The sequence below is a fragment of the Pecten maximus genome, chromosome 19 (genome assembly GCF_902652985.1).
Source record: "Pecten maximus chromosome 19, xPecMax1.1, whole genome shotgun sequence".
Classification (NCBI taxonomy): Eukaryota; Metazoa; Mollusca; class Bivalvia; order Pectinida; family Pectinidae; genus Pecten; species Pecten maximus.
The window spans coordinates 1,329,553-1,346,557 of NC_047033.1; positions in this window are offsets into that span (position 1 = coordinate 1,329,553).

The following is a 17,005-nucleotide window of genomic DNA, read 5'->3' on the forward strand; positions in this document are numbered from 1 at the left end:
TCCGGCGTCCGTCGTCCGTCCGTCAACATTTGCTTCAAATCGCTACTAGTCAAAAAGTTCTTATTGGATTTTGACCAAATTTGGTCAGAAACATCCTTGGCAGAAGGGGATCCGATTTTGCATAAATGGTGACTCTGACCCCCAAGGGGCCTGAGGGGCGGGGCCCAATAGGGAAAATTGAGGCAATTCCTTTAAATCGCTACTTGTCATAAAGGTATGAATGGATTTGAACCCAATTTGGTCAGAAACATCCTTTGGGGAAGGGGAACAGATTTTGCATAAATGGTGACTCTGACCCCCAAGGGGCCAAAGGGGCGGGGCCTAATGGGGAAATAAAGGTAATTCCTTTAAATCGCTACTAGTCATAAAGTTATGAATGGATTTGAACCCAATTTGGTCAGAAACATCCTTCGGGGAAGGGGATCAGATTTTGCATAAATGGTGACTCTGACCCCCAAGGGGCCTGAGGGGCAGGGCCCAATAGGGGAAATTAAGGCAATTCCTTTAAATCGCTACTAGTCATAAAGGTATGAATGGATTTGAACCCAATTTGGTAAGAAACATTCTTGGGGGAAGGGGAACAGATTTTGCATAAATGGTGACTCTGACCCCCAAGGGGCCAAAGGGGCGGGGCCTAATGGGGAAATAAAGGTAATTCCTTCAAATCACTACTTGTCATAAAGTTATGAATGGATTTGAACCCAATTTGGTCAGAAGCATTCTTGGGGGAAGGGGAACAGATTTTGCATAAATGGTGACTTTGACCCCCAAGGGGCCAAAGGGGCGGGGCCCCATATGGGAAATAGAGGTAATTTCTTTAAATCACTACTATTCATAAAGTTATGAATGGATTTGAACCCAATTTGGTAAGAAACATCCTTTGGGGAAGGGGAACAGATTTTGCATAAATGGTGACTCTGACCCCTAAGGGGCCAAAGGGGTGGGGCCTAATGGGGAAATAGAGGTAATTCCTTCAAATCACTACTAGTCATAAAGGTATGAATGGATTTGAACCCAATTTGGTCAGAAACATTCTTATGTGAAGGGGAACAGATTTTGCATAAATGGTTACTCTGACCCCCAAGGGACCAAAGGGGCGGGGCCTAATGGGGAAACAGAGGTAATATCTTTAAATCGCTATTAGTCATAAAGTTATGAAAGGATTTGAACCGAATTTGGTCAAAAACATCATTGGGGGAAGGGGAACAGATTTTGCATAAATGGTGACTCTGACCTGAGGGGCCAAAGAGGGGCATGGCCCCATATGGGAAATAGAGGTAATTCCTTTAAATCGCTACTAGTCATGAAGTTATGAATGGTTTTTAACACAATTTAGTAAGAAACATCCTTTGGGAAAGGGGAACAGATTTTGCATAAATGGTGACTCTGACCTGAGGGGCCAAAGAGGGGCATGGCCCCATATGGGAAATAGAGGTGCAATTCCTTTAAATCGCTACTAGTCATGAAGTTATGAATGGTTTTTAACACAATTTAGTAAGAAACATCCTTGGGAAAGGGGAACAGATTTTGCATAAATGGTGACTCTGACCCCCAAGGGGCCAAAGGGGCGGGGCCTAATGGGGAAATAGAGGTAATTCCTTCAAATCGCTACTAGTCATAAAGTTATGAATGGATTTATACCCAAATTGGTCAGAAACATTCTTATGTGAAGGGGAACAGATTTTGCATAAATGGTGACTCTGACCCCCGGGGTTTCTTTGCAGTTTTTCTATATCGATCTCTGAGAACTAAATAGTACATGGTAGGGGCTTCTTTGCCGTTTTTCTATACAGATCTCAGAACTAAACAGTACATGGTAGAATAGAAATAATCAACTTTGGCTCGTGTATTGTTGCAGAATAAACAACTCAGACTCGGACATATTGCAATCTTAATTAAAAACTCAGGCCTTCGTTATTAATTTAATTGCAAAATATCCTCGTTATCGTTGTATATCTTGCAACATTAAACGAATCATCGTTAATTATTTCTTAACTATCTTGGTAATGAGATCTCAGGATTCCGATGGATAAATTGACGTTAGAATATTATAAAGAATGAAGTTTGGTAACGGAACGTATTAATTTTCGAAGATTTTAGTTATTGTCCAATTGCAATGAAATTTAAATTTGGTATGTAGGTACATCATGGGACAGTGGTTTAACTCTTGTAACCTCACTTAACAATAATCACATTTTACCGAAAAGGTTGCCAATTTCTCTAGCCTCTGATTGGTCCAAATTTAGATATTGTTTGATTTCAATGAAATAGGGGTATTATGGGACAGCAAATTAAACTTAATGGGTTTCATTTTCTTGGCAGCAAAACAGTTGCACTTATTTTTTAACGTCCTAGTTAATGCCAGGATCATTTAAGGACGTGCTTGGTTTTCGTAGTGGAGGAAAGCTGGAGTACCCGGAGAAAAACCAGCAACCTACAGTCAGAACAAGGTATCTGCCCCATGTGTGTTTCGAACCGCAACCCAGAGGTGAAGGGCTAGTGATAAAGTGTCGGGACACCTTAACCACTCGGCTACGGCGGCCCACAACACAGGTCTTCTTATTGGTCGAAATGTAGATAGTGAGCGGTTTTGATGAAAACTGGTGGAACAGAGTTATCGCCCCTCACTACACTTCATTCTTTCTGTGACATCCTTCAGGTGTCACCCCACTAGTATGTACAAGTATGTTGATTTAACCGTGTGACTGTTGATAATCGATCATATCCTATCGTCAGCAGTGTCTTACCTGAAGTACTTGACTCGCCACAACTTGACTACTAAAAGCTTAATGAAGCTACTTTTCATGTTACGATCGCGACTTCGGTCAGGAGTATAATATAGTGACAGCACCACATACCATGCTCAGTGTATCAGTTATAATTCATTATTTCAATGTGCTCTGAAATCTAAATATTTTGAAATGGAATTTTTAAGTAGGTTTATTATTTTAATTACAACACTGTATTGTCATGTATTTTAATCAGTTATTAGGTCACCTGAGACAAAGTCTCAAGTGACCTATTCTAATCCCCTTTTGTCCGTCGTCGTGCGTCGTCCGTCGTCCGTCGTGCGTCGTCCGTCGTCCGTCGTCCGTCGTGCGTCCGTAAACAATTCACATTTTCAACTTCTTCTCCAAAACCCACAAACCAAATTCTATGAAATTTTGCAGGAAGCTTCTATAGCTAAAGGTCAACCAAAATTGTAAATTATATGGTCCCCACCCCCCAGGGGCCTGAGGGGCGGGGCCAAAAAGGGTCAAATTGACTAAAACTTCAAAAATCTTCTTCTCTACTCTCAGATATGCTGGAATCAAACACTCTTCATAGATGGAAGGGTCTTAAGGTGCTTTACCAAAATTGTAAATTTCATGACCCAGGTGTTTCACGTTTGCCCCTGGGGAGGGGCTAAACTTTACTATAGTTTATATAGGGAAATCACATTTTTGACTTTAATTTATTTTATTTCTATTGGAATTCATTCTAATTTTGTAAACATTGTCAGCATGAGATGACAGTTTGATGGCATGCACATATTGGCCCTGACTGACCCCAAGGGGCTGATGGGCGGGGCTAAAAAGGGCCAAATTGACTAAAACTTCAAAAATCTTCTTCTCTACTCCCAGATATGCTGGAATCAAACACTCTTCATAGATGGAAGGGTCTTAAGGTGCTTTACCAAAATTGTAAGTTTCATGACCCAGGGGTTTCACGTTTGGCCCCTGGGGAGGGGCTAAACTTTACTATAGTTTATATAGGGAAATCACATTTTTGACTTTAATTTATTTTATTTCTATTGGAATTCATTCTAATTTTGTAAAAATTGTCAGCATGAGATGACAGTTTGATGGCATGCACATGTTGGCCCTGACTGACCCCAAGGGGCTGATGGGCGGGGCTAAAAAGGGCCAAATTGACTAAAACTTCAAAAATCTTCTTCTCTACTCTCAGATATGCTGGAATCAAACACTCTCCATAGATGGAAGGGTCTTAAGGTGCTTTACCAAAATTGTAAATTTCATGATCCAGGGGTCTCAAGTTTGCCCCTGGGGAGGGGCTATACTTTACTATAGTTTATATAGGGAAATCACATTTTTGACTTTAATTTATTTTATTTCTATTGGGATTCATTCTAATTTTGTAAACATTGTCAGCATGGGATGACAGTTTGATGGCATGCACATGTTGGCCCTGACTGACCCCCAGGGGCTGATGGGCGGGGCTAAAAAGGGCCAAATTGACTAAAACTTCAAAAATCTTCTTCTCTACTCTCAGATATGCTGGAATCAAATACACTTCATAGATGGCTTGGTTTGAAGGTTCTTTACCAAAATTGTGAATTTCAGGACCCTGGGGTCTCAAGTTTGCCCCTGGGGTGGGGCTAAACTTTACTAAAATTTATATAGGGAAATAACATTTTTGACTTTTATTTCTATTGGAATTCATTCTAATTTTGTAAACATTGTCACCATTGATGTGTTACTATAGTTTATATAGGTAAATCACATTTTTTAATATGCATATGTTGGCCCTGACTGACCCTAGGGGCTGATAGAGAGGGGGGGGGGGGGGGGGGGGGGGGGGGGGGGGGCAAAAAGGGTCAATTAAATAAACTGAAATAATTCAAATCTCAGGTGACCGTTAAGGCCCATGGGCCTCTTGTTATAATAAGTTATTATAATTACATACACCTGTAACTTGTCACAGATTTGCCATACAAATTCCAAAAAGTTCCAAGAAAACCAGGTTGAGTCAATGCTATTTTCAACAAAGTTTTTAGCTCACCTGGACCAAAGGTCCGGTGAGCTTATGCCATGGCGCGGCGTCCGTCGTCCGTCCGTCGTCCGTCGTCCGTCTGTCCGTCCGTCAACATTTGCTTCAAATCGCTACTAGTCATAAAGTTCTTATTGGATTTTCACCAAATTTGGCCAGAAACATCCTTGGCAGAATGGGAACAGATTTTGCATAAATGGTGACTCTGACCCCTGAGGGGCCAAAGGGGCGGGGCCCAATAGGGGAAATAGAGGTAATTCCTTTAAATCGCTACTAGTCATAAAGTTATGAATGGATTTCAACCCAATATGGTCAGAAACATCCTTGGGAGAAGGGGAACAGATTTTGCATCAATGGTGGCTCTGACCCCCGAGGGGCCAAAGGGGCGGGGCCAAATATGGGAAATAGAGGTAATTCCTCTAAATCTCTACTAGTCATAAAGTTATGAATGGATTTGAACCCAATTTGGTCAGAAACATCCTTGGGGGAAGGGAAGAGATTTTGCATAAATGGTGGCTCTGACCCCCGAGGGGCCAAAGGGGCGGGGCCCAATAGGGGAAATAGAGGTAATTCCTTTAAATCACTACTAGTCATAAAGTTATGAATGGATTTCAACCCAATTTGGTCAGAAACATCCTTGGGGGAAGGGAAACAGATTTTGCATAAATGGTGATTCTGACCCCCGAGGGGCCAAAGGGGCGGGGCCAAATATGGGAAATAGAGGTAATTCCTCTAAATCTCTACTAGTCATAAAGTTATGAATGGATTTGAACCCAATTTGGTCAGTAACATCCTTGGGGGAAGGGGAAGAGATTTTGCATAAATGGTGGCTCTGACCCCTGAGGGGCCAAAGGGGCGGGGTCCAATAGGGGAAATCGAGGTAATTCCTTTAAATCACTACTAGTCATAAAGTTATGAATGGATTTCAACCCAATTTGGTCAGAAACATCCTTGGGGGAAGGGGAAGAGATTTTGCACAAATGGTGGCTATGACCCCCGAGGGGCCAAAAGGGCGTGGCCCAGTGGGGGAAATAGAGGTAATTCCTTTGAATCGCTACTAGTCATAAAGTTATGAATGGATTTGAACCCAATTTGATCAGAAACATCCTTGGGGGAAGGGGAACAGATTTTGCATAAACGGTGACTCTGACCCTTAAGGGGCAAAAAGAGCGGGACCCAGTGGGGGAAGTAGAGGTAATTCCTTTGAATCGCTACTTGTCATATAGTTATGAATGGATTTGAACCCAATTTGGTCCGAAACATCCTTGGGGGAAGGGGAACAGATTTTGCATAAATGGTGGCTCTGACCTAAAAGGGGCCAAAAGGGCGGGGCCCAGTGAGGGAAATAGAGGTAATTCCTTTGAATCGCTATTAGTCATCAAGTTATGAATGGATTTGAACCCAATTTGGTCAGAAACAGGGGAACAGATTTTGCATAAATGGTGACTCTGACCCCCGAATGGCCAAAGGGCGGGGCCCAATAAGTGAAATAGAGGTTATTTCTTTAAATCGCTACTTGTCATAAAGTGATGAATGCATGTTCTATAAACAATTCTTGAGGTCTTTCAGACCTTAGAGAGTCTGGACTTCATTAATCTTTAAAGCAGTTCGGATTCCCACACTATAACCATATATAGCATTGTTAGAGTTTTACAAATAAAACAAATTGAATATGAACATTATTTCGACATTTGGTCTAATCCAACCAGGTGAGCGATACAGGCCCCATGTGCCTCTTGTTTAAATGATGGTCTGATCAGAATTGTAATGCTGAAACAATTGTTCCTTGTAGTGATTTATTATCACTGTAATTAAATTTCCTATTATTTCTTCATTTCACCTTAATTCTCCAAGTTTTCTTGGCCTGGCCACTAATAATATTAACACCCAACTGATGGAAATTACACGGGCGTTACTGCCATACTTGTAGGTCGATTTGCCACTGTCTGTAATTTGCGGTTGCATTTAAATTGGTGTATGTAATCAGCACCTTTTGACATGTCTAGTAGCAAAAAAGGCGTTGACGTTCGTAACGTTGTTAACCTTGGCAGATTTCCTTAATTTGATTGTCTGTAGAGATTGGTCGAGAGCGTCATGGGGACAAGTATAGCCTTTTTACCTGTGGCACGTTCACCTTTCTTCCTCAATATATCTTTGAATTTTAAACACACGACAATCGCCATAATGCCTGACAAGAGCTGGCAGCACGTCCTGGTTACTCACTGTGTTTACGATGTTGTGACAGAAACAGGAAGTATATGTTTGAGCTACACTCCCAGCCTCGTATTGACTTTGATACAGCGGTTATTCTTAGGCGCAGCATATGGCGATTGTGAATTGTGTGGTATATATAGATATATGTTGTCTGCTCAGAGAGCAAGAGGTGGTTAGCACAGCTGGCAGGATATCTTTATAATTGTTTTAATTCATACACGCTATATACGAAATGTTTTGAATTATGGGTCATTTGCACCTAACTCCTCACGGAGATTCTGACATTACCTTTGGCCTGTTTCACATTTTTGATAATCTCTCAACGGTTCCCATATCAGTTGGCTTGATGGTTTCCATATTGGACCAGTGGATCATTCCTCTAATGGCCTGGCTGTTTAATTGGTCCTGCTGTTCCCATATTGGCCCTGTTGTGCCCATATTGGCCCTGTTGTTCCCATATCCGCCCTGTAGTTCCCATATTGGCCCTGTTCCCATATTCGCCCTGGCCTGTTGTTCCAATATTAGCCCTGCGGTTTCAGTATTAAATTGGCCCTGTAGCTCCCATATTACCCATATAGTTCCCATATTGGCCCTGTTGTTCCCATATTGGCCCTGGCCTGTTGTTCCAATATTGGCCCTGTGGTTTCAATATTGGCCATGCGCTTCCCATATTGGCCTTACTGTGCCCAATTTCAAACTTCACTATGACCTAATTCTTTGTTTTTGGAATATAATGTATTAAAACTATACATATCAAGGTTGTCATTTAGGACAACTTGAATTTTCTTCTGAAATATGATTGTTGAATATCCACATTCCTACACTCATTGAGAATTTCTTTTTCTTATTTAAAGTTAGAAAGATTTTCAGTTACTTAAGACAAATTTGGACAAACATTTAAAGAATGTGTTCCCTGCATGTGTTGTCCTTGTTTAAACTTGACCCAACTTGAAAGGATGTGCTGGTCACAAGTCATCGGGAATATATACCGCCCGGTCGTGTCCTCACATGTAGTGAAGATTCCTAATATAGAATTGTAAAGGTAAAGAAGAAGGATATACTTGCAATGCGTGTGATAAGGTTTAGAGGTTATACAGCAAATATAGACAATATCTGTAGAATCGCTACATTGACACGCCCAACAGACATCGTAATTTTAGTTTTATTGAATATTTGACCACATCCTTCTCTAACAGGTAAGTCATTCATATCCTCAAATGGACTTTCAAGATATCTAGATTGTGAATGAGATATAGATCTATTCCAATCCTATTGGCTAAGGACATCACAAGTGATGACATCACAAGTGATGTAATGATCATATGATTAGTCTTAATGTGTCCTGTAACACCAGGCATAATGATGACCTCAATGTCAAGGTCGTCCGATCAGGTAAGTTATAAAAGGATGTTATGAAACTATCTCGCATGCTTTTAGCTTTACAGTATAGTACTGGAAAGATGGACCTACTTCAACAGGCAAGCAATACTTACAGCATTAGAGGTATGTCAACACTTACAGCATTAGCAGTATATATATAAAATGGTAACGTCATACATTTTTTTGAATTTACACTCGGTAAATTATGATGTGCAAAGTTAACTTATCAAGCCTTGACAGAAAAGAGCATTTTATGGACTTCCATCAGGCTCTTGACAAACTAACACTTCGGAATTACAATGTATGTATATGTTTTAATGAAGTTCTTTCTGTAGACTAATAACATTTTAAAGTCATGAGCAATGAAATAGCTTTACAACTAATAAATCATGTCTTCCTTCCAAAAGGGGAAGATTTGTAAGTATAATTTGGCCTTGTTTAAAAGTTTGGTGCCGTCAGCTCCCTAAATTACAGCGAGGATAAAATGGTAAGTAATGTTTAAGGGTTCTAATGGTATTGAAGAGTTCCACTCTGTTATGAAATTAAGAATACATTAGAAATATAGATTTTGAAAGTTAATAATACCTACAGAAATATTATTTCTACAAGATCTAATAATATAATACCTACAGAAATATTATTTCTATAAGATCTAATAATGTGATACAAACGGAAATATTATTTCTATAAGATCTAATAATATAATACCTACGGAAATATTATTTCTACAAGATCTAATAATATAATACCTACAGAAATATTATTTCTACAAGATCTAATCATATAATACCTACAGAAATATTATTTCTATAAGATCTAATAATGTGATACAAACGGAAATATTATTTCTATAAGATGACATCTTAGTCAATGTTCCATCACTAAGGAGTTAGACTTCAATGTCTGTGTCATTAATTTATGAACAGCATTAAAAAATAAATTACCTGAAAGCTTGTGTTTAAACCTCTCAGGTCTGGTTGGAGTGCAGAATTGTCCTGTGATTATATAGATCTGTATACATATCTAGCAGAGGAAACTTATGAATAAATTTCAGCTCTAAGTGTATAAAATGCATACATATGCCTGTGTATATTCTCAATCTCCATAGAGGCACACAAACATGTTCTTTGTGCGTCAATCCTCTGCTGTTGAAATTTTTTTTTGAAATTCAGATGTTGTCGGTCAAAGACAAAAAGTGTTTAAGCCTATGAAATTCTCATGGTATGTTAAATACTTGTGTTTGGATTGACTTTAAAGTTGTTGATCTAAATTTGATTATCACAATTCTTTATTGAGCGATGAACAGAAATTATTGAGCGATGAACAGAAATTATTGATCAATGAACAGAAAGGGAAATATATACAAAAACATTGAAGGCATCTGGCTGCTTTAGTTGTATGTTGTTTAAATGCATTTTTATGAAAATGTAATTCATTTTTCCAGTCCGTTCTAAATCCTGAAAATTTCTGTGTTAAGACCCTTTAGGCCCTGATGATGCATTAATGCCTCATCGGGCTGGGGCTGGCCTTTCATGCTTACATTAAGTGACTACCCCCCCATTGGTGCAAGCATTTAACACTTAAGATGTTGTTCATTGTCTTGTTTTCATTTGTTAAATATTACCAGAACTGTTTCAAACCGTGTTTTGCTTCCTGAGTTTTCGTTGCAGTGAGAGTTATCCTTCTTGAAGTTGCAACAGCGTCGTCAAAATGGCGGCTAACAACCAAAATCGAGAAGTTGTTTTCGGTACTGCATACTACTGCAGACTGTTCACGCTGGTCAAGCTGTTCAGAGCAGTTTCCAAATACACATTTCAATCATTAAATTTGTAAATCTCATTTAATTATAATGAATTACTTGTTTCTATGACGGATGAACCTTTTGATCACACTGCAAAACAAAAGTACACATTCCCCAATTGTGTATCGTGCATCATGTAAATCTCCGCTAGAGTTATACGCAAGGCAGGGAAGTAAACAAGCCCATCTTTCGTTCATGCTCGTATTTTGCTCATGTATTAGATCTGTAAGATATTCTCTATTATCCTATTTACTGATGTGCGTCTGTATCATCAATTCTGCAATGCATTTCTCTCAAAAACATGCTTTTAAAAATATTGTCAAATTGAACCGTCAATAATCGTCAGTTAATTCAGGCAAGGAAATTAAAGCCAAGTGCAGATTTTCTTAGGCCCAGAATACCCATCATGCAATTTATTCAATGATGAAAGTGTTAAAGTCAAACCTTGACTGATAATAAAAAATCATGATCGATCAACCATAGTCATCGGCAGTAAAACGACTATTGAAAGATTGAATCTGTAAAAGGAACAGGTTGGTGAGACTTGTACTTAGTCTTTGTCTGTCCGCTGACGTATGTCTGTCCACTGACGTAGTGGGTCGGTGTGACTTGTACTTAGTCTTTGACTGTCAGCTGACGTAGTGGGTTGGTGTGACTTGTACTTAGTCTTTGTCTGTCCGCTGACGTAGTGGGTTGGTGTGGCTTGTACTTAGTCTTTGTCTGTCCGCTGACGTAGTGGGTTGGTGTGGCTTGTACTTAGTCTTTGTCTGTCCGCTGACGTAGTGGGTTGGTGTGACTTGTACTTAGTCTTTGTCTGTCCGCTGACGTAGTGGGTTGGTGTGGCTTGTACTTAGTCTTTGTCTTTCCGCTGACGTAGTGGGTTGGTGTGACTTGTACTTAGTCTTTGTCTTTCCGCTGACGTAGTGGGTTGGTGTGGCTTGTACTTAGTCTTTGTCTGTCCGCTGACGTAGTGGGTTGGTGTGGCTTGTACTTAGTCTTTGTCTGTCCGCTGACGTAGTGGGTCGGTGTGACTTGTACTTAGTCTTTGTCTGTCCGCTGACGTAGTGGGTTGGTGTGACTTGTACTTAGTCTTTGTCTGTCCGCTGACGTAGTGGGTTGGTGTGGCTTGTACTTAGTCTTTGTCTGTCCGCTGACGTAGTGGGTTGGTGTGGCTTGTACTTAGTCTTTGTCTGTTTGTTCGCTGACGTAGTGGGTTGGTGTGGCTTGTACTTAGTCTTTGTCTGTCCGCTGACGTAGTGGGTTGGTGTGGCTTGTACTTAGTCTTTGTCTGTCCGCTGACGTAGTGGGTTGGTGTGGCTTGTACTTAGTCTTTGTCTGTCCGCTGAAGTAGTGGGTTGGTGTGACTTGTACTTAGTCTTTGTCTGTCCGCTGACGTAGTGGGTTGGTGTGACTTGTACTTAGTCTTTGTCTGTCCGCTGACGTAGTGGGTTGGTGTGACTTGTACTTAGTCTTTGTCTGTCCGCTGACGTAGTGGGTCGGTGTGGCTTGTACTTAGTCTTTGTCTGTCCGCTGACGTAGTGGGTTGGTGTGGCTTGTACTTAGTCTTTGTCTGTCCGCTGACGTAGTGGGTTGGTGTGACTTGTACTTAGTCTTTGTCTGTCCGCTGACGTAGTGATTTGGTGTGACTTGTACTTAGTCTTTTTCTGTCCGCTGACGTAGTGGTTTGGTGAGACTTGTACTTAGTCTTTGTCTGTCCGCTGACGTAGTGGGTCGGTGTGACTTGTACTTAGTCTTTGTCTGTCCGCTGACGTAGTGGGTCGGTGTGACTTGTACTTAGTCTTTGTCTGTCCGCTGACGTAGTGGGTTGGTGTGACTTGTACTTAGTCTTTGTCTGTCCGCTGACGTAGTGGGTCGGTGTGACTTGTACTTAGTCTTTGTCTGTCCGCTGACGTAGTGGGTTGGTGTGACTTGTACTTAGTCTTTGTCTGTCCGCTGACGTACTGGGTTGGTGTGGCTTGTACTTAGTCTTTGTCTGTCCGCTGACGTAGTGGGTTAGTGTGACTTGTACTTAGTCTTTGTCTGTCCGCTGACGTAGTGGGTCGGTGTGACTTGTACTTAGTCTTTGTCTGTCCGCTGACGTAGTGGGTCGGTGTGACTTGTACTTAGTCTTTGTCTGTCCGCTGACGTAGTGGGTTGGTGTGACTTGTACTTAGTCTTTGTCTGTCCGCTGACGTACTGGGTTGGTGTGGCTTGTACTTAGTCTTTGTCTGTCCGCTGACGTAGTGGGTTAGTGTGACTTGTACTTAGTCTTTGTCTGTCTGTCCGCTGACGTAGTGGGTTGGTGTGACTTGTACTTAGTCTTTGTCTGTCCGCTGACGTAGTGATTTGGTGTGGCTTGTACTTAGTCTTTGTCTGTCCGCTGACGTAGTGGGTTGGTGTGACTTGTACTTAGTCTTTGTCTGTCCGCTGACGTAGTGGGTTGGTGTGACTTGTACTTAGTCTTTGTCTGTCCGCTGACGTAGTGGTTTGGTGTGGCTTGTACTTAGTCTTTGTCTGTCCGCTGACGTAGTGGGTTGGTGTGACTTGTACTTAGTCTTTGTCCGCTGACGTACTGGGTTGGTGTGGCTTGTACTTAGTCTTTGTCTGTCCGCTGACGTAGTGGGTTGGTGTGGCTTGTACTTAGTCTTTGTCTGTCCGCTGACGTAGTGGGTTGGTGTGGCTTGTACTTAGTCTTTGTCTGTCCGCTGACGTAGTGATTTGGTGTGGCTTGTACTTAGTCTTTGTCTGTCCGCTGACGTAGTGGGTTGGTGTGGCTTGTACTTAGTCTTTGTCTGTCCGCTGACGTAGTGGGTTGGTGTGACTTGTACTTAGTCTTTGTCTGTCCGCTGACGTAGTGGGTTGGTGTGACTTGTACTTAGTCTTTGTCTGTCCGCTGACGTACTGGGTTAGTGTGACTTGTACTTAGTCTTTGTCTGTCCGCTGACGTACTGGGTTGGTGTGACTTGTACTTAGTCTTTGTCTGTCCGCTGACGTAGTGGGTCGGTGTGACTTGTACTTAGTCTTTGTCTGTCCGCTGACGTAGTGGGTTGGTGTGACTTGTACTTAGTCTTTGTCTGTCCGCTGACGTAGTGGGTTGGTGTGGCTTGTTCTTAGTCTTTGTCTGTCCGCTGACGTAGTGGGTTGGTGTGACTTGTACTTAGTCTTTGACTGTCAGCTGACGTAGTGGGTTGGTGTGACTTGTACTTAGTCTTTGTCTGTCCGCTGACGTAGTGGGTTGGTGTGACTTGTACTTAGTCTTTGTCTGTCCGCTGACGTAGTGGGTTGGTGTGACTTGTACTTAGTCTTTGTCTGTCCGCTGACGTAGTGGGTTGGTGTGGCTTGTACTTAGTCTTTGTCTGTCGGCTGACGTAGTGGGTCGGTGTGACTTGTACTTAGTCTTTGTCTGTCCGCTGACGTACTGGGTTGGTGTGACTTGTACTTAGTCTTTGTCTGTCCGTTGAAGTAGTGGGTTGGTGTGACTTGTTCTTAGTCTTTGTCTGTCCGCTGACGTAGTGGGTTGGTGTGGCTTGTACTTAGTCTTTGTCTGTCCGCTGACGTAGTGGGTTGGTGTGACTTGTACTTAGTCTTTGTCTGTCCGCTGACGTAGTGGGTTGGTGTGGCTTGTACTTAGTCTTTGTCTGTCCGCTGACGTAGTGGGTTGGTGTGACTTGTACTTAGTCTTTGTCTGTCCGCTGACGTAGTGGGTTGGTGTGGCTTGTACTTAGTCTTTGTCTGTCCGCTGACGTAGTGGGTCAGTGTGACTTGTACTTAGTCTTTGTCTGTCAGCTGACGTAGTGGGTTGGTGTGACTTGTACTTAGTCTTTGTCTGTCCGCTGACGTAGTGGGTTGGTGTGACTTGTACTTAGTCTTTGTCTGTCCGCTGACGTAGTGGGTTGGTGTGACTTGTACTTCAGTCTTTGTCTGTCCGCTGACGTAGTGATTTGGTGTGGCTTGTACTTAGTCTTTGTCTGTCCGCTGACGTAGTGGGTTGGTGTGACTTGTACTTCAGTCTTTGTCTGTCCGCTGACGTAGTGGGTTGGTGTGGCTTGTACTTAGTCTTTGTCTGTCCGCTGACGTAGTGGGTTGGTGTGGCTTGTACTTAGTCTTTGTCTGTCCGCTGACGTAGTGGGTTGGTGTGACTTGTACTTAGTCTTTGTCTGTCCGCTGACGTAGTGGGTTGGTGTGACTTGTACTTAGTCTTTGTCTGTCCGCTGACGTACTGGGTTGGTGTGACTTGTACTTAGTCTTTGTCTGTCCGCTGACGTAGTGGGTTGGTGTGGCTTGTACTTAGTCTGTCTGCTGACGTAGTGGGATGGTGTGACTTGTACTTAGTCTTTGTCTGTCCGCTGACGTAGTGGGTCGGTGTGACTTGTACTTAGTCTTTGTCTGTCAGCTGACGTAGTGGGTTGGTGTGACTTGTACTTAGTCTTTGTCTGTCCGCTGACGTAGTGGGTCGGTGTGACTTGTACTTAGTCTTTGTCTGTCCGCTGACGTAGTGGGTCGGTGTGACTTGTACTTAGTCTTTGTCTGTCCGCTGACGTAGTGGGTCGGTGTGACTTGTACTTAGTCTTTGTCTGTCCGCTGACGTACTGGGTTGGTGTGGCTTGTACTTAGTCTTTGTCTGTCCGCTGACGTAGTGGGTTAGTGTGACTTGTACTTAGTCTTTGTCTGTCCGCTGACGTTGTGGGTTGGTGTGACTTGTACTTCAGTCTTTGTCTGTCCGCTGATGTAGTGATTTGGTGTGGCTTGTACTTAGTCTTTGTCTGTCCGCTGACGTAGTGGGTTGGTGTGACTTGTACTTAGTCTTTGTCTGTCCGCTGACGTAGTGGGTTAGTGTGACTTGTACTTAGTCTTTGTCTGTCCGCTGACGTTGTGGGTTGGTGTGACTTGTACTTAGTCTTTGTCTGTCCGCTGACGTAGTGGGTTGGTGTGGCTTGTACTTAGTCTTTGTCTGTCCGCTGACGTAGTGGGTTGGTGTGACTTGTACTTAGTCTTTGTCTGTCCGCTGACGTATGTCTGTCCGCTGACGTAGTGGGTTGGTGTGACTTGTACTTAGTCTTTGTCTGTCCGCTGACGTAGTGGGTCAGTGTGACTTGTACTTAGTCTTTGTCTGTCCGCTGACGTAGTGGGTTGGTGTGACTTGTACTTAGTCTTTGTCTGTCCGCTGACGTAGTGGGTTGGTGTGACTTGTACTTAGTCTTTGTCTGTCCGCTGACGTAGTGGGTTGGTGTGACTTGTACTTAGTCTTTGTCTGTCCGCTGACGTAGTGGGTTGGTGTGGCTTGTACTTAGTCTTTGTCTGTTTGTTCGCTGACGTAGTGGGTTGGTGTGGCTTGTACTTAGTCTTTGTCTGTCCGCTGACGTAGTGGGTTGGTGTGACTTGTACTTAGTCTTTGTCTGTCCGCTGACGTAGTGGGTTGGTGTGACTTGTACTTAGTCTTTGTCTGTCCGCTGACGTAGTGGGTTGGTGTGGCTTGTACTTAGTCTTTGTCTGTCCGCTGACGTAGTGGGTCGGTGTGACTTGTACTTAGTCTTTGTCTGTCCGCTGACGTAGTGGGTTGGTGTGGCTTGTACTTAGTCTTTGTCTGTCCGCTGACGTAGTGGGTTAGTGTGACTTGTACTTAGTCTTTGTCTGTCCGCTGACGTTGTGGGTTGGTGTGACTTGTACTTCAGTCTTTGTCTGTCCGCTGACGTAGTGATTTGGTGTGGCTTGTACTTAGTCTTTGTCTGTCCGCTGACGTAGTGGGTTGGTGTGACTTGTACTTAGTCTTTGTCTGTCCGCTGACGTAGTGGGTTGGTGTGGCTTGTACTTAGTCTTTGTCTGTCCGCTGACGTAGTGGGTTGGTGTGGCTTGTACTTAGTCTTTGTCTGTCCGCTGACGTAGTGGGTTGGTGTGGCTTGTACTTAGTCTTTGTCTGTCCGCTGACGTAGTGGGTTGGTGTGGCTTGTACTTAGTCTTTGTCTGTCCGCTGACGTAGTGGGTTGGTGTGGCTTGTTCAGTTTTAAATATGATCTGTTATTCAGCAAACGGAGCGTGCTCGTTTTCCTCAGGTGTTTGAGCTGTGACTTATAATCATTATCAAGCCAGATACCCAAGTTCGATAACTAACAGGACACTTGCTAGGAAATTGTGTTTTTCACTGTTCTTTCACAAAAAGATTAAGCAGAACAATCTATGAGATACATTAGCAGTTTAGCTTGTTGTACCATATACTGTATACTAAAAGATTTAAGAATGTCAGCATAGTCCTGGGGTATCTTTGGTTGTTATCAATATCTGCCCCTTAACCAAAATTCTTTACCAACATAATTTGTATATTGTTTGTGAATCAGACATACATCGATCAGTCTGTAAACCTGGAACCGACACTAATGACCTGACCTGGGGAAAGGAATACTAAATGAAATAGAGTTTATACCTACCGTACTACGTACTAATATTTATCATCATCACACACGGTGATGTTGTCATGCCTATATAGCTGTCTGGATTACTGATAACTGACTCAACAATACTTACAGTGCATTCATTAAATAATTATCCGACAATACACGTAACTACCTGGTAATTGGTAATTAACAAGCATTTGTGTATGGTACTTACATTCATTTGTATCAATGTTTAATATTGTGCACATTAAGAATCCCAGACCACAAAAAGCTTACTATAACATGTACATTTGGAAGTGCAATCCCATCCCTCTACTATCTTCCTTACTTACCTCAAACCCTTAATTGTCTACCCGTCCATTTTTACTCTTCCATCCGACCCCTTCCTGCCTCCACCCATTATATAATATACCCCTCCACCCATTATATAATATACCCCTCCACCCATTAT